Raw genomic sequence first — 24921 nt, forward strand, 5'->3', positions numbered from 1 at the left:
CAAATCTATTCCTAGACTTTGTCTTCTATATTTTCACCCATCTATATTAATTTAGAAAACAAATTTCTACTTGTGCTGCACAAGCTTAGCTTCTACAGGAATTGTTATTGGGAGATTTATCAAAAGTTTTTGGCCATCCAAGGAAACAAGCAATGGCAACTGAACTTTTTTTTAGCAACATGTTTCTTGGTACCTTCAGAGACCTAGAAAAGGTTGTAACACATGCCTTCTGTTGGCATATACTTTGTTTGCTCTTTCCGAATAATGATCAGGTGTCTACTAGCTCTGCTCAGTATTTTACTCTTAACTGATCTGTGCTTCTTTGACATCTTAATTGCATACTTGCTCTACCAGCGAGCAGAAAAATTTCCTGCTTTGGGTATGTGAAAAGAAATAATAAAACAGTCAGAACCATACACATATTTTTTATGCCTTTAGCAAGTTCTTTTTTAGAGTTGCTTTGGTCTGCTTTATATTTTTCCCGTTTTTTATTTATTTGTTTATTTATTTATTTATTTATTTATTCTTCTATTTTCCTTGGTTGAACAGGAGTATAGGTTTTACAGAACATATTATTTTTAATAATTTTCTTTATCCTTCTGTCCATTTTTTTTTCCTTTTCTAGTCTTTCTATAGCGTGGTTGTTGCCATACACCTTTCTGACTGTCACACTCTTGTTTTGAGTGCCTGCGATGACGGCTTTAATCTTCATGTCACCTTCAAATATTTAAGCCTTTCAGTTCTTACAGTTTTTGCAACAAAATTATTTCTTTAGTTCCCTAGTCACTCATTCTGAAATTAAGGGCTCTTTTAGTAGATTTTGGTTCTTGATTCACTTAGAGGATTGTTAACTCTAAATATCTCATATCCACTGTAACATAGATCTTCTTTAATAATAAAAGTTTAATAATCAAACTCTTTTCTCTCTGTCCCAGATCAAGTCAAGAGCTGCTTCTCCATTTTGGTTTACCCAGTTTCCAATTCTTTTATTTAGACAATCTTCATAACAAACAAACAAACAAATAAACAAACAAACAAAAAACAACAACAACAACAACAACAACAAACCATTGTAGAAACACCAAGATGTTACTATCTCAAGTCTTTCACTGAGAAAGAAGACTTTAGGCATGTGTTTGACTGTTTGAAATATGGAAATAAAATAATTCATATCACTTTTAGTGGGAATTAATTGCAGAATGATCATTCCCCCAAATCTAGACTTCTTCAATAGGAATGTACACAATAAAAGACTTGCATAACCCTAAGGACAGTGATCCTTGCACAAAATGCTTAATTTGTCTTGTGATACATGGGAAGGGTGTACTTTAGAATAAGACTCAGAGCAGGGCATTTAGTAACTTGTTGCTTAAAGTCAAAGTACTTGGTTTATAGCTACCTTATGTTAGGGAAACAGTAAGAGCATAAATCTTGAACCCAGCTGCCTTCCCCTGGCTTGCAGGGAGATCGTTTTGTCCATCAGAACAAATAGCTTGAGCCATCAGCTATAGGGTATGCACCCATTCTTTTCAAGTGTTTTTTTTTTGTTTTTTTTTTCAGACTCCAGCAACTTCATATCATACTTTCATCTCTTGTATTGGAAGCCAGTGTACATAAAGTAGAGGAAGAGAGAGAAGGATTGCTTGTGTACTTTATTCCAGAGAGGAAAATATTGAAGCAGTTCTGACACTATTTGCATATTATGTAGTGGGATATCCTGATACAACTGATGAAGGTCCTCACAGAGTTTGTGCGGAGATCTCATTTCTGTGCTGCAGTCAGATTTAGGAGAACTTCATGTCTGAGCATTTTGAGCATGCACAGAAGCAGAACTCCGCAAACAAGAAGGAAAGCAGTAATTGAGTTTAGGTGTTTCCATAGCTAAACAACAGCCAATAGAAGCATTTTAATGCCTTTATTAGCTGTTTCTAGATTCACTTTTATTTACATATTTTTGATGTGCTCATGTACTATTCTCAAAAACATATTTAGCTTATTCAAAACTCAAAGCTATATTTCTTCATGTCACCTAAAGTCTTGATGAGGGACCAATGTACCTGCCCTTCCTAGGCATTGGCCAAAAAAAAAATCCTTACTTTCAGTGTAACTCTCTTCTCTCTTAAAGAACAATTCTGGTTTTGGTGCTCTTTTCAGATACATTAAATACAAGTTAAAAAAAAAAAAAAAAAAAGTTTCCTTCTGCAACCACAGATTCTTAAGTCCTTTCCAAAGGTAAAAATTTGCACCTGTGGTAAAATATAAATAATTGTTTGATTACACAGAAGGAGATGTAAGTTATCTTTTAAATTACAGACAAAAGACCAAACAAATGCTATGGCTCTGGTTTACTCTCCACTATTATATTGGGCAACTCAACAGGGTTTGTATTATACAGCTGTCAGATACAATCGTCTTACTTCTGCTAATTGTTCTCCTGTGAATTTTCAGCACCTAAGCAGAGTTTTGCCTAAGCCATTACATGCTTTAAGAAAATGATGTATTGCAAAAGGCAAAGCACTGTAGCACCTGAATTTGTCATCCGATGCTGAGCAGACAACAGCTTATTTATAGTGGCACCCTGTCATCCTTCAAGTCTCGGTGGAATCCTTGGCAAGTGAACAGTTATTTTAGGAGATATGCCTCGTGTTTCTAGTCTGCATAAATCTGAATCTTATTTCTAGCAACATACATGGCATTTTCATGATACCCTCCATCCACATTTCAAAACTTCTTGAAGCCTCCCCACATTCCTATTAGCCAAAACATTTGAGCCTAAGCTATTTACTGTACTGTATATTTAAGGTCAGAGGTAGCTTCTTGGATTGGCAAATCTCACTCAGGTGATGAAATAACATGTATTTCAAAATCAGACCTTTGGTCTACCTTAATTTTAAATGGGTAAGAATACCTATCTGACTACTGATGCTGCCTGGACCACAGTGTGAACATAGCATCACCGTGGCTGTTGTTTTTCCATTCCCATACCTACATAGACAGCAAGCTCTCAAGATGTCTCAGGATGTTGAACTAGAACAGTATATCTTCCTAGTGGACAGGTGAGAGCAACAAAGAAAGAAATCTTTGCTGAAATTTGTATGCTCAGTGTTTTTTCTGTAGACTAGTCCCTTGTTCTTCTCATCACAGAATGCAATCAAAATCCATATATGCTAAATTGAACCCAGATGTATTTTGGATGAGCCCAGGATGATTTTCCCATGTATTTTATCCAGCTTGATGACTTCAAGAGTAACAAAGGTTCCTCCCTGTCCTCTCAAAATGATGTTATGCAAGCACTGAGCAGGTGCAGTGCTGTTAATAATAAACATTTTAGAGTGCATTAAGGACTAATATGTTAAGGAGGCCTCCCAGGACCACTTTGCTATACATTCAAATTTTGATGCTTTAAGAACCCTGTTTCCAAGTATACCTTTATTTTCAGGTGGCTCAGCTGACTAATGCGTAGATATCCTTAATGTTGCAAGTTTTTGTGCATGGTAATTCATTATTAAAAATTAAGAGGCCTCTGTGGAAGTACCCTGCATTATGTTGTTATACAATGAAGGGACACTCTAAGACTGTGTGACCAATACACAGTGAGTATCCTTCTCCTTTTGGCTGTCTCATAGCCTTACTTCATTATGATACCTCATATCAGCACATTAAATAGAAAGCACACATTTATGAGACAAAGCATTTTCTATGAAGGGTAACCAACTGGAGACAATTCACACAAACCAAAATGTTTCTCTTATGCTCTATTATTTTGATATACCATGAGATTAATATATAAAATTATAAATTTTTATCTTCTTAATTTTACTGCGCACACTTGTTAATTTTGCATAGCATAAATTACCTCTTTGTGTAAATTTGAGTGTGGGATAAACTTAAACGTTTTGCAGGGATTGAGAGAAAGCAAATCTAAGGCAAGTTTGAAGACACTAACCGAAGTGAAGATGCTACTCTGAGACCCAGAAAATCTAATTCTGTTTCTTGGTTTCCATTTCATGACTTTGAACAAGTCACATAATCCCTCTGGGCTACAGTTTTCCACTAGGAAAATGGCAATCACATTTCTTCTGTTGTTTGGCTGACAAGCTGTCTGGTCTGATGAGACTCAGATTTTTGGAGTAGTATCCTGAAATCCTGTTTGAGATTAATGAAAAAGAAAAGTAAATTGTCTTACAGTTTAGACAAACACTAAAATTGATGTCTAATTCTGTTGTGTTAACCAGAAGATTGTGATAGACCCCCTTTAATGGAAATAAAATAATAAAATAGCTGCTTTTCCCTTGAAGTCCATAAAAAGTCAGAGAAACTTTTGAAATTCACATTGTTTTAGAAGCTTTACCACCCACCTGTCACTCACACAAAGCATATAATTTTGACGTATTATGAAAAAAAAGAATTACATTTTAATTTGCTAATCCTTGCTTAGTTAAACTAGTGACATATGCAAATTACCCTCTGAGACCTAAATTACTTCTTTCAAAGGATAAATAAATGTTCTTTAGTATTTTCAAATATTATTAAAATAACTTCTTGATTGACAGATAAGTCAGTTCTTGGATGACATATCACTTTTACAAAAGTGAATTCATGTGCCTAGACATAAATGTCCAAAGCTTCATGACAATGAAAAAAAAAAAAAAAAAATCCAGAAGTTTAGATCCCTTTCTAAAAACACTTCTGGAACTCAGACAAGAGTCTTATGGATTGGAAATCTTATGACAGCTGACTTCCATATAGGATTGCTTACATTTTTACTTGTTTTCCATCCAGCAATATAGGAACATGGTTATAAATCTGCACCCAGGCATGCCCTTTAAAAGAATTGCTCTCAAATGGATAAGAAGAATCATGGGTATGACCTTTAAAAGATAGCATATGACCAATTAGGGAGAGATTTTCTAATATCCCCAAGAGCAGAAGCAACTGTGCAGAGAGTTGGAATCTGCAGACCCAAAAATAATAATAATGAAAAAAAAAAAAAAAAAGGAATATTTGATAAAGATGGGACAAATTTAGAGTAGTGGCTATTAAGAGACTGATGTGGAGGATAACAGTATTAACAAAATCTAGGAAGAGAGCAGAAAAAATATATTTTTTATTGCTAATAATAGTAATAATGATAATAATCATAAAGCATACCAAAGGATGATATGGTTACTGTTGCCACTACTCAAGATGCAACATCCTGAGTGTGAAGACTGACTCATTACTGGATGTTTCTTGTTACTGAAGCAGACATAAACTGAAGCGTTTTTCTTTCCCTTCTTAGATGCTGACACCATACCTTTAATATATTTCGCTAGGTATATCCCTAAATACATTTTTTTCAGTCAGCTAATCTTACAAAAGCACAGATAGTTATCTTTGGTTTGTTTTCTACTTTAACCTCTAAGTTAGAGAAAATTCTTCTGGCTCTGTATATGGCAGGTCTTAGTACTTATCCTCCTTGCTCCACAAATTGTTTCTAATAATTGTTGGTAATAATTAATGGCAAGGTACTTTCAAAAAGTTCTTGCTGGACTGAGATTTTGGTAACTTTAGGAATCTAAAAAGATGTGTTAAAATATCCCTGACTATGCTAGACAGGGTCTACTACATGTTGAAATTATTTTTGAAAATTTGTAGCTTTTCTCTTCATCTCCAGTTTAGCTGGCGTACTTTAGGATAGGAGCAAAAGCTTGGCCAATTTTTTCCCTTAGTTTTCTACTTACATGTATCCAGACTGAGTGCTGCTAAGAAGACATTTTCCTAAGTACATATTTGTTTGTCTATGTGAGGGTGTCTGGTCTGCTACGTCCTTGTTTTTCAAAAACAGAATTTTATTCAATGTTTCTTCATCATACTTACTAGAGATGGAAGAATATGAGTTGAGGCTGTCAATATAAGCTGTGCCAGAGACAAGAGGAGAGGCTAGATATTGACAGTGCGGGAGTGAAATGGATTTACAGCAGGTGGGAATATCAATTAATACATTTTGTAGACACTTTTGCAATTGACTGTGGTCCCACACACTAATCCTTGCCACCAGCTCCAACTCCAAGGGTGGCTTTTTACCAGCTGGGGATTAGAACATTAATCTAAAAGTATCTCTGAAAATATCTGCCTTTTCCCTTCATTACAGAGAAGCAAAGAATCTTATATAGAGAGACATGTATGTAAGCAACTGCATAGGTAAACATGACATTTGTAGGCTGGCTGATCTGTTTCTCTTAGTTAAAGAATGATGGAAGCAGTGGTCTTCAGACAATCATTTCTTCCTGATTTCTTCCTACACTTTTCCCCTCTCTGGACCACCTCAGCCTAAACCATTCCTGATAGGAATTTGGTTATTATTCTGCTCACAGTATTCACTGATAGGCATTCACTGATGGTCTGTATTATACTAAATATAGGTAATTCATTAGTGCAAACAACTAAATATATATATATACTGAAAAAAAAAATCCTTATTGAATTTTGAGTATTTCTTACACAGTGACACAGTGATGGGTCTACTGAAAATTTCTTTTGATGATAATATGAGATGAATAACAAGTCTTTTACAGTCTATTTGACTCTTTTTTTTTTTTTTTTTTTTAATTAACAACAACAATTTCCAAAACTTTGAACATCTTATAAAAACAGTATTTTATCTTTGGCAAGAAAGTTTTGTCCATTGTGTTTAAGTGACTATACAAAAACTCAAAATTGAAGTTAAATTTATACAGTTTTGATTATTTGAAATTCACAGCTTAGAGGACATGAAAGCAAATCAATCAAAAAGACACCCCCTGCCAAAAAGTGCAGAAAATAATTTTAAAATGTACTTTAAATACAGGAATAGTATTTGATAATGTTAACAATAAAAACAGAGACCAAGTTCATATCTTTTAAGAGACAGTTCCCTGTAGAAAGTCTCTACAAACTTATGTAGGCATCTAAGTACATTTCATAGGAACAACTAGATGAGGAAATGATAGATTAGATGATTATTCTGGTTTTAAAAATTATTTTCAAAACTGCTGAGTACTGTTTCCACTTCTGTGGAAACTCCTGGGTGCCTGGCATTTTATAAAGCAGATCGCCATAAAGATTTGAACAGTTAAACACATGGGAGTTAGCCTTTATTGATACTGGTGAAAATATAAGCATGCATCATCTCTAATCTTATTACCAGCAGCATGCTTTGCAGTAGCAAATAATTCGGGTTCTTTTCTAAGGAGAGCTAGTCACTGTGGCAAGCTGTGCATGAAAATTAAGCACTGATAACATAATTTTCTGTTCTCTAAGGAGCTTACAGTAGACTAGGTTGTGGGGCTCAATCTCAAGTAAAGTGACACAATAAGAAAGGAAACGTAATACTTCATAAATTAAATCAAATAGAAACAGACAATTATTACTTTGAAAATTTTATCTGATGTAATTTTTTCCTTCTATTGAATTTTTGCTTGCATTAACAAGTATTCTCACCTACAATAAGCAGCTTGACTGCTGTCACATACATCTGTTAAACCTTATGGGTATCCTAACCCTGTTATCAGCATTGCAGTGTAATACACCAGCCTGCAAGTCAGGTGTGGCTGGTGATCTCCTGCACTGTTTGACCCATCAAGTGTTTACTGTTACAGAGCCAGTTTCCAGGACGCTGCCTGAGTTCATACATATTCGTGGTTCATTCATATCATTTCGTGGTGAATGGAGTTAAATCCAGTTGGTGGCCGGTCACTAGTGGAGTCCCCCAGGGCTCAGTACTAGGGCCAGTTCTCTTTAATATCTTTTTTGATGATCTGGATGAGGGGATCGTGTGCACCCTCAGTAAGTTTGCAGATGACACCAAGTTAGGTGTATGTGTCGATCTGCTCGAGGGTAGGAAGGCTCTACAAGATGACCTGGATAGGCTGGACCGATGGGCTGAGGCCAACTGTATGAAGTTCAACAAGGCCAAGTGCCAGGTCCTGCATCTGGGGCACAACAACCCCAAGCAGCGCTACAGGCTGGGAGACGAGTGGTTAGAAAGCTGCCTGGCCGAGAAGGACCTGGGAGTATTGGTTGATAGTCATAGAATCATAGAATATCCTGAGTTGGAAGGGACCCATAAGGATCATCAAGTCCAACTCCTGGCACCGCATGGGTCTGCCCAAAATTTTAGACCAATTTTAGACTAAGTGCACAGTCCAGTCGCTTCTTAAATTCAGACAGGCTTGGTGCAGTGACTACTTCACTGGGGAGCCTGTTCCAGTGCTCGACCACCCTCTCGGTGAAGAACCTCTTCCTGATGTCCAGCCTAAACCTCCCCTGCCTCAGCTTGACACTGTTCCCGCGGGTCCTCTCACTGGTGATCACGGAGAATAGGTCAGCGCCTGCCTCTCCACTCCCCCTCGCGAGGATGTTGTAGACTGCAATGAGGTCCCCCCTCAGCCTCCTCTTCTCCAGGCTGAACAGGCCAAGTGACCTCAGCCGCTCCTCACATGTCTTCCCCTCTAGGCCCTTCACCATCTTCATCACCCTCCTCTGGACACTCTCCAACAGTTTAATGTCCTTTTTGTACTGCGGTGTCCAGAACTGCACACAGTACTTGAGGTGAGGCCGCACCAGCGCAGAGTAGAGTGGGACAATCACTTTCCTCGACCGACTAGCAATGCCGTGCTTGATGAACCCCAGGATACGGTTGGCCCTCCTGGCTGCCAGGGCACACTGCTGGCTCATATTCAACTTGCTGTCAACCGCAACCCCCAGATCCCTCTCTGAGGAGCTGCTCTCCAGCGTCTCGTCACCCAGTCTGTATGTATAGCCAGGGTTGCCCCTTCCCAGGTGCAGGCTGAATATTAGCCATGTGCTCACGTGGCCAAGAAGGCCAACAGCATCCTGGCTTCCATAAGAAACAGTGTGGCCAACAGGACTAGGGAAGTGATTGTCCCCCTGTACTCAGCTCTGGTGAGGCCGCACCTCAAGTACTGTGTTCAGTTTTGGGCTCCTCGCTACAAGAAGGACATTGAGGTGCTTGAGTGTGTCCAGAGAAGGGCAACAAAGCTGGTGAGGGGTCTGGAGAACAAGTCTTACGAGGAGCGGCTGAGGGAACTGGGGTTGTTTAGCCTGGAGAAGAGGAGGCTCAGGGGCGACCTTATCGCTCTCTACAGGTACCTTAAAGGAGGCTGTAGCGAGGTGGGGGTTGGTCTATTCTCCCACGTGCCCAGTGATAGGATGAGAGGGAATGGGCTAAAGTTGTGCCAGGGGATGTTTAGGTTGGATATGAGGAAAAACTATTTTACTGAAATGCTTGTTAGGCATTGGAATGGGTTGCCTAGGGAAGTGGTTGAGTCACTATCCCTGGAGGTCTTTAAAAGATGTTCAGATGTAGAACCTAGTAATATGGTTTAGTGGAGGACCTGTTAGTGTTAGGTCAGAGGTTGGACTAGAGGTCTCTTCCAACCTAGATTATTCTGTGATTCTGTGATTCTCTGATATATTCTAATGATAAAGGTATCATATTCAAGTCAGTGTTAATGGAATTATAGTATGTGCTTAAATAATTGTTTCATTGTTTTTCAGGATAGAGTCAGGCACAAATATGTATATAAATCAATAAGGATTTGACTTAAGAAGCAATATGTGATTGTGCAGCTATGAGTCATTGCAAAGGCTCTGCAGGACAGCTGAGCAGAAAGGGAACCCAGGAGAGAGAAGATTGTTCTATGATACTCTGAATAAGTGCTCAGACAGTTTCAATGTTAACAGATCTCAGCAAGTTCAGCCTAGGAAATCCAGTGAAATCATAGAATCATATAATCACAGAATGGTTTGAGTTGGAAGGGACTTTAAAGATCATCTAGTTCCACCCCCTTTTCTCCCCCAGCCCACCTCTACCATAGTCAGCGATATCTTCTACTAGATCAAGTTGCTCAAAGAACATTGCTGTCTTGTGTTCGATTTTATTACCCACTGACACCCCCAAGTCATTCTCTGCAGGGCTGGTCTCTATCCATTCCCCACCCAGCCTGTATTCATGTTTGGGATTGCCCCAACACAGGTGCAGGACCTCGCACTTGGCCTTGTTGAACTTGTTGAGGTTTGTATGAGCCTACCTCTCAAACCTGTAAAGATCCCTCCTGATGGCATCCCTTCCCTCCACTGTGTTGGCTGTACCACACAGCTTGTTGTCATCAGAAAACTTGCTGAGGGTACACTCAGTTTCACTGTCCATGTCACCAACAAATATGTTAAATAGTCACAGTCCCAATATTGACCCTTGAGGAACACCACTTGTTAATGATCCCCACTTGAACATTGACCACAACTCTTTGAGTGCAACCATCCAGCCAATTCCTTACCCACTGAGTGGTCCATCTATCAAATCTATGACTCTCCAATTTAGAGACGAGGCAAGGATGTTGTGTGGGACAGCGTCACATGCTTTGCATAAAAGTCCAGGTAAATGAAAGATAGTGATAAATTTGTATGACATCTCTGTGGGTAAAAGGTTAGAGTACATGGAGATGTGCATGTGCAGTTTTCTACCAAGGGAAAATATCAAATAAGGGTGAAAAACATAAAAGAATGGTAGTTTGGAGAATGGTGCTAGATCTAGTACTTCTTGTTTTGGTTGCTGGTATAGTGGTGTAGATCCATCTCATCAACCCTTAGGCACCTGCATAGGAAAACAGCTGATCCTCTGCAAGTGTGAGAGAAAGAGAAAGGAGACAGGTGTCTTCAGAAGGATGTTCAGCCCACCTCAGATCTTATTATCTGAGTGGTCTGTCTTTAAGCTTCACTGCATTACAAGGGACACCATTCCTAATGTCAGCACTCCAAGCCAAGGGAGATCAATCTGGACAAATATGTTCAAATCTTCTGCTGAGTCTGCTGCCTCACCAGTTCTGTGAGGATAAAGAATAGTGACAGGAAAAAAGTATTTTCCTAGAGATTTCTAAAGATGGTCAGGAGAAAATCCACCTGCCATCAGTAAACTCTGACTGAACATTGTATTTTTCCATCCTTTGCCACACCCGACGCATCTACACAGCAGATATTTCCAAACTGTTTCATTTGTTTCATTTATTTCTGCTCTTACAGAACCATGCTTACATTTTAGAAGGAAATCCTATAGGACTTTACTTCTCTACAGATACGCAAATGTTTGTATGTATAGCCACTTAGTTGTAAGTTAAGATCACACAGTAATATTAGAAAATTAAACTAAAATCACCGGTATACCTATAACAGCAGCTAATACTAATTTTAAAATACTTTAAATAATAATAATAAGAATAATAATAAGAAGACACGTAGTAATAATAATAATAATAATAATAATAATAATAATAATAATAATAATAATAAAATACTTCTTCAGCACTAAGAAGTAAGTTTTAACTTTTAAAAATACATTAGATTCCATATTCTTGGAAGACATAAAGCTGGCGATGCCTGCTGACTCATGTCAGCTAATGGGTGACCTGGCATTGATGTTTCTCTTTCAGTCTATTAACCATCTCACTATTTGCATTAGTATCACTGACAATCACAACATTATAGAAAAGAGCTTTCCCAGACCTTATCATGACCTTTGCATTTCCAATTCAGATGCACTGACACAGATCTTAAAATGAGACAGTTTTGACTTTTTACATTTTTCGTATTGCGTTCTAGAAGTGAACACCTTGTTTGGTGTCTTCATCTGCAGACTTTCATCAAGTTCCAAGGGCTGACCTGGCCAGACAGGTTTGTGCAGCCAGTTTCCTGATTTTATTTTTTTTTTTCTTCTTCTTCTTGTTTTCTTCTTGCAAATAGTGGACATAAATCAAGGACACGGGATTAGCCTAGGATATTATGCTATGTCAGTCAGTATAACTCTGTTTTCTGCAGTGGTCATATATGCAGATCCCCTGTAGAAACATCTCCATCTCCTAATAAAGAGGATACATATTTTCATTGGTTGTGAGTGGTTACAATTGCGGTTTCCTACTGGCCATCATTTTTTACTGTCCAAATAACTTCAGAAATAAACCTTCCAGCTCACTCGCATGAATTATGAATGTGCCAGCAGTGTTGATTTTAAAATGCGTGTCAACACTTTAACATCTGAACATCTATGTAAATGCAAGCTTTTAGCAGAATTTCAATTTAACAAATTACAGTTTGTGACTCTAATTTATGAGAACTATGTAAATACCTAAGATTTTTATAGCTGCTCTCGCTTAAATTAATCACAAATTACTAATTATGCCTTTTTCAGCTGCAGGATATGCAAATTTAGTTGCATAAAGAAAGGAAACATTCAAGAATAGATTGATTTTAGAAGCATTGTGCAGTATCATTTTTAAACAGTAGAGCGCAGCGTTTTAACCTGCTACAGATCTAATTGGTGGTTCCACATTTGTTTTGTTTGTACCAAAATCCAAAATATGAAGAAAAAATATGTATATAAAATATAAAGTCTATTCTTCCTTAAGAAATAATTCAGATCCCCTTCACTAGCTCTGCACAGCACATATCTATACACAACTACAAAGACAATGCAAGCCAGAAATCTGAATATATTTTAAAGGATTGGCTAGTTTGTCATCATACTGCAGCTCCAATATACCAAGTGAGGAGGAAGTGTGAGAGACATCTCTCCCACCTGGAGCCAAACCAATCTTCTGATGGCAACAGAAATATTGGCTACAATAGTATTTCTACAGCCAAATGTACTCTGCCTTGCAGGTAAGCAGAACCAGGAAAGGTCTGTTATTGTCTACTATAGCAGTGGTACTCAGGAACTGAGCCAAAAATGTATTTGCAGTGGCTTTTCTTGTATGTTCTTTCTCCTTTCCTAGCTGTCCCAAGATCATAGTGTTGGACTTAATAAACTGATTTTTATTTATTTTTTATTATCATTATTTTATTTTATTTTATTTTATTTTATTTTATTTATTTTTGTGTTGCTTGCACAAAATTTCATTCCATGTTTCATTCCATGTTTCCTGTAAGGTAGGAAGATGTAGTTTTCTACTGCTGGAGAAGAAACAAAGCTTCAAGCTTCACTTGTTTCTCAAGGACATTTGATTTGCGCTGTTTTTGTGATATTTTGGTGAATAATAGTAGAAAATAAAATTGACCATAAAACATTGTCTTAAAGCTTTAATTTATAACAGTTAGTGAGAAGAGGACTTCTTATTTCTGTGTTACTTCTTTTACTCTGACTGGCTGTACAATTAACTGTGATGAATTCAGCAACAAGATTTGTCCGTTATCTCCTTACAACCTTTGTACCAAGTCAGCAAGCCATGGTGTTGAAGAGTGTTGTTTCACAGTATTGAATTGTGTAAACAGAGACACTGTGAATAGATTAGCTTTTGGAAGGAAGACTAGGCAGTATAAAAGAAAGTGTCCATGTTCCAGTAGCTATTTGTCTTTGATAGCATCTAGAGGCTCCTTGTCTCACAACCTTGTGGTTCAGCAGCACAAGCTCTAAGCATACAGTTGGTAATTGTGGATTTGTCATTCCTACTTGCAAAGACTTTGGCTCCTGCCTTCTGACCTTCAAAAAATTATGTCTAGTCATGGCTTTTTGCATATATATACACATATATATATGCATATATATATATATATATATAGGGGGGAGGGGGGGAAGATGGTGGGAAGTACATAACTCTTTAAAATTTCATAAGAGAGCTTGAAGTCATGTTTAAAAAAATCCTGGAACACCAAGGCAGACCTCTTTGGTGCCCACCTCATTGGTGTTACCTTCCCTTATCACTTGACGTGTGCTACTTATTTATACCCAGCAATGACAGAATGGTATCTTACCAGAAGTCTGTCAAAAACACCAACTTTTTATGCTCAGAGTTCCTTCTGCTCGACACTTACCAGATTACAACTCTAGTATTTTTCTCACTTTTGGACTCCATAGAACAAAACAGACATTAATATCCTGGCAACATCCAGTGAATGACTGCCAAGCTGGCCAGAATATGGAATAAAAGTCTGAGAGCTGAGTTGTTCAGCCTGGAGGGATCTTATTGCTGTCTGCATCTTCCTACTGGGAACATGGAGAGATGATAAAAGACACTTCTCAGAGCTGAACAGGGAAAGAACTGGAAGCAACACGCACACATTGCAGCATTGCAGTAAGGGAGTATCCAATTAAATGTAATGGAAAAAAAAAAAAAAAAAAAGTCCCTATTTCAGACCAGACAAATAATATAGTCTAATTTCAGAGTAAGATCCAGTTTTGAAGTTGGCCCTTCTTTCAGCTGCAGGTTGCAGTAGGAAATGACCTTTTCCAAAGGAAGTTAGTCTATCTTACTAAATCCAGTTTTTATTCATTAGCAAGCTCAGCACAGTCTGTCAGCTGTATAGTTAGAAGAAAGTCATTGCCACACACAGAATTAGGAAAGTAATGTTGTATTAGGTCTGATTTTGACTAAGGAATTTTTTGGCTAGTGGCACCAGAGGCAATAAAATTAGAGTCAGCGTGGATGATGGGATCCTAATTTGCAACAGAGCCGCAAAGATTAGCAGAATACTTAGTTGAAACAGACAACCAAAAACAGGAATTTGGGACTACTAGAAATACAGGCAGAGCAGTTTTATTTATTCGTTTACTGAAACAGAATGACACATAGGAAGCATCAGCAGGGAAAGCAGATTTGACAGCATGCTTCAGTATTCTGAAGTAAACAAAGTTCAACCGAACTAAGATGAAAACAAAAATAAAAACCAAACCAAAGCAAAACAAAAAAACAACAGCAACAACAACAAAACATCTCCTTTCTGAAGTGCTACATGGGCCAAATGTATTCTGTTGATCACTGCTTGTGGTCATGTCTCAGTCTCCATAGTGTCGGAGATCAAAGAGAACAGCAAGCCTTATTGCTCATGGCTTTATAGTCCAAAGGATCTTGGTGTATATATATACTGCACCACCAGAGTCACCCATATCATATATCGTCCTAAGACTGAGGGGAATTGCTAGATAATGATGTAAAAGCTGCCTTAAACTACTAAATATGTTTTCCATTGATTTGTGCTGTTCTGAAGTGAGGTTCTTCTGTCACCCTGCAAAATCTTAATATTACCCTTTCTCTATAGACCGAGGCAGAATTTCTAGTAAAAGCTACCAGATAGTGGTACCATGTTTTTGGGTGTTTCTTCTTTCTCTCCCTCACTCTCCACTGTGCTTTAGTTTGTAATTGCTGGAATTCTAAGCAAGTGTTGAAATGCTACAGAGTTCATTGCTCATTTTATGCTTCATAAAATATTTAGATCCTTTCGATGCAATCTAACCATGAGTCAGCAGGCTCTTGCTTTAGCACATTTCATTGCATCAAGAGTTTATGTCCTCCAATAGTTTAGTGGGAAAGATGGTTGACAGAATTTATTCTTAAAATGCAGAAGACTCAGAGAATCAGGATGCATTCCTGGTCCTGTGTATATCCTCATTTTCTCCTCTTGAGTCTTCTCGTTATATAACCAGTATCTTCAGTGTTTCCTTGATGGAAACTTCCCATTCCTGAGCTGGTGGGCTGTTTTTTCTCTAATTAACTTTGAATGCATAGAGAAAAATGATTTTATTTGTTATGTTATTGTAAAATCCACAAATTTTCTCTTTTCCCAGTTGTGAGGAGTAATGTCCTACCTGGGCTTAAACGGAACAGAAAAATGAGAATTTCAAATATCTGCAGAGCAGAATTTCTGCTAATGTGTTTGCCCAGATGATCTTGCCCTGTTTGCTGGATTTTTGTTTGTTTGTTTGTTTGTTTTTAGGAAACAATTACTAATGTTAACCAAAAGAGCTGTTTCTGTAGTGTCTACTAATTGCAAAGCTACTGAACTAAGTTCATTTGGAGTTCCAGTTTGAGGAAGCTGGTATAGAAAACATGGATATTGGGTGCTGTAGGGCAGTCAGTTAAGAGGTGAGTGCATGATGTCTCCCAAGCCTTCTCCCTCTCAAAGGGGTCATCATGTCCCTCAGTGAGATTCCTGCAGCTTCTTGGGATACATCATATTCATATAGATGTGCATAATTCTGGGGAATGTTGTGAGGTCCGTTAACCATAAAATGTCTTACAATATGCATGTGCACATTCAAATTATTATTTTTAGGTTATTTTTCCCATTTTAAACTTTGGAAGACCACTTAAACAAACAAAACAAAACCAAAAGAGAACATACAAGCAAAGAAAAACCAATACCTTTTAGGTCTTTTTTTCATTATCATTACAAAATCATTTAGATTTATGTTGAGGTCTGTTTCAGCAGGCAGCAATGCCTGAATATTACATGTATTTATATAGCCTCTGTTGTATCTTAGCAAAGTTGGGGAGCTACTAAAGGGATTCAGGTTCCCCAGCACTTATCAGTTTTGAAAATTTCCTATCTACTGATATCAGGTAGGTCTTGAAGCACTGAGTAGTGCAGTGCTTACCTGTGTTTTCAGTCTTTGAATCTAAGTATCTTCCTCTAGGTCACAGTCTGTACTAGAGATCAGTGATCCTAGATTTGTCACTTCATTGCCTCCCCCATGCTACTGGCCGAACCCTTTTCTCTAAAGCACAGAAGAGTTTTGTTGCTGTTTTTTTTTGTTTTGTTTTTGTTTTTTTTTTTGGTGGTGGTGGTGTTTGTTTTCCCTGGGCCAGATTGCCCAGACAATAGACAACACTGTCTATAGCTTCATCGTTTGATTTTCAGGTCAGTAGGCAGATTCTCCACTCAATATTTCATAAATGTTAGCAGTTAGTTAACAAATTCTATCATGCAGTAGCATTGAAATGATCTTTCTGCTTCTTGGCACAGAGTGGTTTAGGTTTCTTTTCTCTGAGAAGGGTCTTAAAGATCTTATTTATATTTTATTGGAAGCAATACAAGCCTCAATTTCCCCATACAAATAGTGCATGAAATATTCGTACTAACTAGTGTTTAAAACCATAATTAATAAAATCAAATTTACTTCTATATGTATTTTTTCACTTGGAGCCTGATAAAAAGTGAGTCTCAGCTCCAAAATCCGTGCATAACTTAGTTTCATTAAAATAAGGCTACTTTGCTTTATGTGCGTGGTTTGGAAAGAGGTTATGCACATGCGCAAATCCCCTGAATATATTTTACTAGGTACCAGAATGGGTGAACTCATCTAATTATTTAAGAGGCAGGTAAATGAGAAAGATTACTGTTAAAGAGCAGAGATGGAATCAGACAAATGTTCCAACAATGCAAGAGAATTATCCCTGAAAGCTGCTGAAACATTCAGATCTGTAGTAGAGCTTGAGAGGCCCTAATGAGTAAACAATTACTCCCCTCCCCCCCCCCAAAAAAAAAAAAAAAAAAAGGGACTTGGGTATAAGGAACATCATTTGCAGTAAATGCTGTAGTGAAACTCATCAGTTTTCTACCACTGCCATAATGAAATAATCCGTAGATATTATGACAGATTTAAAATAGGGAAAATATCAGGTTAATCTTTTGCAAGACAGTTTTTCCCCATGCCCTGAGAGCATTGTGGAGAAAATACCCAGAAGCATTTGTGAGAGTGATGGAGAAGCAGTTGATCAAGGCTGCTGTCAGTGAAACCAGCTTGTGTAGATTATTCCATAGTTATTGCAATCACATTCTTATTAATATTAATAGAAATATGGATTGGGTTTTATAATGCATATTTAAATAAAAAGTTGATGGGAAGGATACATGAAGCATATCTAGCAACATTAAAATAGAGCTAAATTAAGCCAGTGGTTTGCAGGTGGTCACATTTTCCTCCATGCAAAAGAATACTGCCCAGACAAGTGCTATCAAACTCTGCCCAATGGCAGTATATGGTCAGATCAAGGATAATATACGCTGCTTACTGCCACACTAAAAACCTCCTTTAGGATATCTTGCAACTCAGCAGTTATTGTAAAACATTTTGCATCTAGAGATTTGCAAGTCAAACACCAACAACTAACATAAAAAATATAAGCTGATCTTTCTCTCTCAGAATCCATTAGCAAACTGTATGCAACAAATTTTTGTCATTATAAATTTTATAGAGTAACTATTTTAAGGTCTTCAGGAAAGCTGTTAATTTTAGTAGTTGGTGTATTTGTCACACAGTGCAATTAATTACTTGATATGTGTGTTATGTTGCATTGAATAATAGACACCTAAGAAAAATGGACATCAGGCAGTTTCCATTAAAATCAGATTAAATTTATATTTAGGGTCAAGCTGTACATATGCTTTGAGTCTCTGAATATGATATATGTGATATATGCATGCCCAAGATAAGTACAAAATATGAAATATTTTTTCAAATACATGATATTTCACATTCCAAGACTCTGCCAAATTATGAAATAATTTTTCAAATCCAAGATATTCCAGGACTCTGCCAATAGATAAAAAATCAATGAAAATTTCAAACCCAGAAAAGTGTACTTTTAATTTGACCAGATATCTCAGCATTCTGGGAAATGTATGCATGAATTAAAAAGTCTTTAGTGTTTTTGCATATGTGATGGAGCTTATCTGGATGTTGAGAACTTTTCATAGTTCTTTCCACAGTTTGTGTCTTGCAAGCCTATCTTCAAAAGAAATCACCTTCACTGAAAGCAAGTACAGTTTACCATTTTGTGTGTTTGCAGCCAAGTGGCTCTGGTGCTAGCTTGTTGGCTTTATTTCTCTTTGAAAAAGGTGTATTTTTTTTTTTGCCTTTTTTTTTTTTTTCTGTCATTTTAGTTAGAAAATAAGTGGGTAACATTTATGCAATTTGCAGGCTCTTCTTGGTTTTCCTCATATTTTGCACTTGTCTTTCTCTGTTGAAAATTTTATAGCAGTCTTCTGTATAAGCACATGGAAGCAGTATCATTTCTGCTAAGTTTAGATATGGAATACTACACAGTCTAAAACATACACAAAAAGCCAAAGTGTAAAGATGGCAAATCATTCAACTTCTTAATTTGGAGACTCAGAAAACTGCTGTTAGTAGTACTTTATTTCTTTTAGGTGAATCCTCCGTAATGTTCATATAAAACACAATTTCATATGTTTGACCACAAACTGATTTCAGAATAAAAAATCAAAACCTGAATTCTTCTCTGACCTTCCACTTAAATTCAGGCTGAAATCTCCTATGGACTCTAGCTTCATAAAATTGGTTACAAATGGATTATCACAAGTTATGTGACATTTTAAGATTTCAAACACAAGATGGCACCATTACTAATGCTTTTCCCATATTATCTCCTACTATACACAACTTTTAACACTACAAAGTTGCAATAGCGATGTATATTCCTTGCATATGTTGCATGCATGTTTAATGTGTAGAAAGCTGGGGTATGCCTAATGGCCTTTGTGGCATCTCTTCCTTTTAGTAAAATGATGTATATTTTACAAATACTGTTATTTTTGAAAAGCCAAGCCTTTAAAAGCTCAGGTGAGTGAGAAATAAATTACTAAAATAAAATGCAGATTTGCTCAAGGGGCTTCAGAGGCTGGAATTACCCCTGTGCCCAGCATAATACATATTCAGGGTCATGCACTGCAAGAACACTTGCTCCTGCTTTTCTTGACATCCGTCCGATAGGTGTGTGCACAACCTTGTACATATTTATTTTAGCTTTTCTGCTTGCATGCATACAACTAGATCGTGCTCAGTCTCCACTGAGCAAGCTGCTGTGTTTTCTGTTTGTCTATTTGTTTGGTTTTTTTTGACACAAAGTGTATGGCAAATATAACTAACAAAAAAAAAAAAGTGAAAGCAAATAACTTGAACACAAGTCAATTTACTTTTCTCAAATGCCTTCCTCAGTCCTTGAAGTTCAAATATTTTTTCCCTAAATCATTTTTGATAAATTCTTTTATTTTGGTCATGTTGCATGTTTACTTAGGATAAAAAAAAAAAAAAAAAAGGGCCTATGGAAGATGTTATGAGCTTCCAAGTGCCAGGTAGAGGTGAGGTGTCTGCAGCTCTGTTCCGAGCTGAACATATAAGTTCACACACATATACTTTTTATAAGCACACACACACAGACACACATATATTCAATACATAAATGCATATGCATGTACCTGGCCAGACTTACCAATACAAAAAGAAGATACAACACACAAAGCCAACCACCTCCAGAAGCCTGCTCCTGCTACCCCTCTGGCTCATCAGGATGAAGCTTTGTTAGTGGGAAATATACACACATATGTGCAGTGTGGATGCCCCCGGCAGCTGAGCTCAGATGCTCCATCTGCCCAGTAGCTGCTCCTAGATCCCAGTCTCCCCAGTTGTTGCCAGATGGACATAGGAGATCTTGAGGCTGCAGCCCTACTCCAAATACTGGTACAGACCTCTTCACTCACATACACTCATGTTATGAATCTTTCCAGCAGCTGGTTCAGCACTATAACCTTTCCTGTATCCAACCTCCTTAAGTCCACAATCTCTCCAGTCACTGGCTTGAACTCCTGGTCCTTCCAGCAGCCAACTGGGAGCCTCCTCAGTCTCTCCTGTATCCAAACCTAGCTTGCAATCACCCTGATACCTGGCTCCCAAGCATCCAGTTCTACTCACCAGCCAGTCCATCTTGATGTTTTGTAGTGATGAACCAAGGGCATGCACATGGATGATGTTAATGAGCTTGTGTGTCTCCAGTATGAGCTCTGGTGCCACCCCATTTGCTGGCACTCAGAGACCCAATATACACACATGCCTACAGAATAGAGAAAACCTCAACTAAGAAAATAGCTATAAATGGAGTTCAATGAGAAGACAGGACAGTGTGTACCCATTAGGTGCAGGACATGGTCACTGTTTACATGTAACTGTCTCTTTTTATGCCCTTATCTTTATTTTTGCCCCCATTTCTTTTACCTTGATCTCTTTTTTTCTTAACATCCTATACATAGTTTTGTGCAGTCCCCATATCTTCTTCCCCTGCATCCCACAGCTCTCAGAGGCAGTGATCCCCAGACTGTAATATGCTCTCCTGGTGACCCACCGTACTGAATGTCACATTCAGCCCATGGGGCTGGGGGTCCCCTGGGACAGTCCTGGGAGGGACTGGGGTGGGGTGGAGGGGAAACTTGTGTCTCTGATGGGGCTTTTGGGGGCTACCCCTATGCCTGTCCCTGTTCTTCTGTGCTATTTTGTGTTTATGGAGGAAAACCTAACAGGAAATTTTAGCCCAAATGCATAAAATTAGGAAAAAAAAAATCTAATCCTTGAAAATTGCTTCTCCTCGTAAATATGTGCATATTGACACCAGTTTGCACTGTGGATTAAGCAAATGTTTGAAAAGGCACAACTGTCAAATAAATATTTTGCCCTAAAAACAGATTTTAGTTTATCTATATGAAGCAATATGTAGTTAAATTCTAACTTAGCCAAACCTCTTATACACACATTAAAATTAAATACAGGCTTGAGTTCTTTGCTGATTTGGAGTCTTGGTTTTAACTGTACTCAGCCCTGCACAGCAGAGTGTAAACATATCAAGAAGTTAAGGACAGCAAGAAACCAGTTGTTCTCTGGATACCCAGTACCCTGAGCTGGTGGAAGGGGATGGGGAACAGGATGTGGCCCTCACAATCCACGAGGAAATGGTTGGCGACCTGCTACAGCACTTGGATGTACACAAGTCGATGGGGCCGGATGGGATCCACCCGAGGGTGCTGAGAGAACTGGTGGAGGAGCTGGCCAAGCCGCTTTCCATTATTTATCAGCAGTCCTGGCTATCAGGGGAGGTCCCAGTCGACTGGCGGCTAGCAATTGTGATGCCCATCTACAATAAGGGCTGGAAGGTAGACCCAGGAAACTGTAGGCCTGTTAGTTTGACGTCAGTGCCAGGGAAGCTCATGGAGCAGATTATCTTGAGTGTCATCACGTGGCACTTACAGGGCAACCGGGTGATCAGGCCCAGTCAGCATGGGTTTATGAAAGGCAGGTCCTGCTTGACGAACCTGATCTCCTTCTATGACAAAGTGACACGCTTAGTGGATGAGGGAAAGGCTGTGGATGTGGTCTACCTTGACCTCAGTAAGGCTTTTGACACCGTTTCCCACAGCATTCTCCTCAAGAAACTGGCTGCTTGTGGCTTGGACTGGCGTACGCTTCGTTGGGTTAAAAACTGGCTGGATAGCCGGGCCCAAAGAGTTGTGGTGAATGGAGTCAAATCCAGTTGGAGGCCGGTCACTAGTGGAGTCCCCCAGGGCTCAGTACTGGGGCCAGTCCTCTTTAATATCTTTATTGATGATCTCGATGAGGGGATCAAGTGCACCCTCAGTAAGTTTGCAGATGACACCAAGTTAGGTGCATGTGTCGATCTGCTCAAGGGTAGGAAGGCTCTGCAAGATGACCTGGACAGGCTGGACTGATGGTCTGAGGCCAACTGTATGAAGTACAACAAGGTCAAGTGCCGGGTCCTGCATCTGGGGCACGACAACCCCAAGCAGCGCTACAGGCTGGGAGACGAGTGGTTGGAAAGCTGCCTGGCAGAGAAGGACCTGGGAGTACTGGTTGATAGTTGATTCTGTGATTCTGTGATTAAACTGAAGTACAATATTGGAATAGGAACAAATGTATATAAATGGGTAATGGAAAAAAATAAATAAATTAAAAAAAAAAAATTAAGGTGACTTCTCTTGATTAGAATCCTTGAATTCTGGAGCACTTCTTGTAGCAATAGTCTGGAAAACTGACCTTAAAATGCTCATCTTGTTCGGAAAATAAAGATAGAGGATAGAAACTAATAAAAATCCCATTGGTTAAGAAATTACTTAGTTTTTCCTATCTTCTTTGAGCAGTCAATTTTTAGAAGACACTGCATTAATCGTGATCCTTTTTTATCACAGAAAATACAAAGCTGGAAAAAATAACTATGAAAACTGTCTTCACACACAAACCTAAATCCAGCGCTTGTCTATGGAGCGTACCTAAAACAAGGTCTGTTGTGTTTCTGGAGTTTGTCTAATGATAGGGGACACTAAACAGTCCTTCCCTTGTGTCAACATTTGAGGGGTAGATCTAGAGCTAGGCAAATAATGAATATTCCATTCAGTGAATTTCTCTACTATTTGCAGGTTTTCCCAGAGCACTTTGCAGTTCCTCCAAAGCCTTATTATTCTGCAAATAACTCCTTTGAAAAAGTCCTGGTCTTTAGATTGCATTTCATCTCCTTGCAAATGCTGGTTGCTTAAAATTCAAACTCTTGTATTTAGGCACCTGCCATGTGAAGTGTTTTTGTTCCCCTGGTGAATTAGTGGAAGTCTTAAAAATCACATTTCTGGTGTTGAAAGAATCATGACTGCTCGAATGAAGTTCAGTGTTTTAGAGTAGAACACAAAATAATACAAAGTGCTGGCACAAGGCCAATTATACTGTCTCTTTCACAGGTAGGCCATCAGTATTTTTTGGAAAACCTCTCACTTTAGCAATTCCATTCTAATAGAAACAGCAATTTATTTTTAAACACAGTACTATCCATCCCTTGAATTATACTAATGGAAAAGAACATAGACTAAAAAGTTACCAGACTCCATTGTCCTATCTACTAGCTATGACTTTATGATGGTTTTGTTAACTTTTATAGAAAACAAAATTTGTACGAGACTGTTCCTTATTTGCTTTTATCATACCAAAACACATGAAATTTAGAACTAATGTGAACTCATTTTCTTTTTCTTTTTTTTTTTCCCTTTTTTTAAGATCCATTTTTATGTATTTTAAACTCCACAGAATGAACAGATGCTTCAGAATTGAAAGAACTGCTAGTCATGTGCTGACAGATCTTAGAAAGGAAGTCCTTTAAAATATCCTTTGTCTTCTAAATTTCATACCGATGTCTCTATGATTCACAAAATATTTCTGTCCTGCTGAAAAACTACACACTATCTCAAAATATACCTCATGACTTACTAGATATCCATCTCAGAGAGGTATCTACTGGATGTCTCCATTGCCCAGTAGATATTTTGCAACATAGCTAAAAGCATCTGGACCTCCTAGCCTCAAAATGACAATGAATGCATCAAGAGCTTACTTAACACCTCAGCACACTGGGTCCTGAATAAAGTGACTACTACAAAATAAAACAGATGGTTGTGGGAAAACAATACTTGTAGGAAGAATACTAACAATAGGGTATCCACTTCACAAGAGCTAATGCAGTTTTAGAAGGGATATATTACTTTGAACTCGAAGGCTTTTGACCATTTACAAGGGATACAAATGGCGAATGGTTCTTTAGGTTCTTTGTTGCTGTTAGAAGAATAGCAGGAAATCTCGCAATGTAGTAGCTACTAGAGCATGCCTGCTTCTCTCTTTGTAAGTCTTAGAAAAAGACTATAAGCTTCCACTAAAAATTCTAGGTTTTGCTTGTGGAGGTGAGCCTGACAAAAGCGTTCCATGTTCCCATTCTCCCTTCATCTGTCATTCAGTCTTGATTAGTGTCTCTGAGATGATGGCATTGTTCAAATGTCCTCATCTGAGACAATGATGCTAAGGCAGAGCATTAAGGCAGATGCTAAGGCTAAATAGAGGTGTGGTAGAAAAGACTATGTAGACAGACCACGGAGCTGCCAAATACTCTTGTGCACTGAGGTAAACAAGGGCACCATTACCAAATTTCATGTTAACCTTCAGGTTGATCTTTTTTTACTCAATTTTTGGTCAATACTTCTCAAAAATGATATTGAGTAAGAAGATCTCAGCTTGCAGAGGTGAACTGAATTAAGCTGTTGCTTCTGTAGGTTATTCAAATGAACTGTCATGATAGTATGAGCCTTGAGCTGTGTTGATCAGTTTAATTCCCTGAAGGCAACATGTTAGAAATTCAAGATAAAATTCTTCATGAATTCTGAAGCTCAGCAAAGGCACCAATATCCAGCCCTTCACATTCTTATTGGGAGGAATTAAAGGGTAGTGATCCATTATCATTCTTGGTCTGAAAAGATGTTTATCTGCCCGCAGAGGGCCTA

The 24921-nt window shown here is 38.2% G+C and overlaps 1 long non-coding RNA gene across 1 annotated transcript in view; it reads left to right on the plus strand.

Annotated features, from left to right (window-relative positions):
* LOC121063708 overlaps positions 1–24921 on the plus strand; it is a 556903-nt gene that overhangs the window by 112682 nt on the left and 419300 nt on the right. The gene's annotated exons all lie outside the window — the stretch shown is intronic.

The sequence above is a fragment of the Cygnus olor genome, chromosome 1 (assembly GCF_009769625.2).
Source record: "Cygnus olor isolate bCygOlo1 chromosome 1, bCygOlo1.pri.v2, whole genome shotgun sequence".
NCBI lineage: Eukaryota > Metazoa > Chordata > Aves > Anseriformes > Anatidae > Cygnus > Cygnus olor.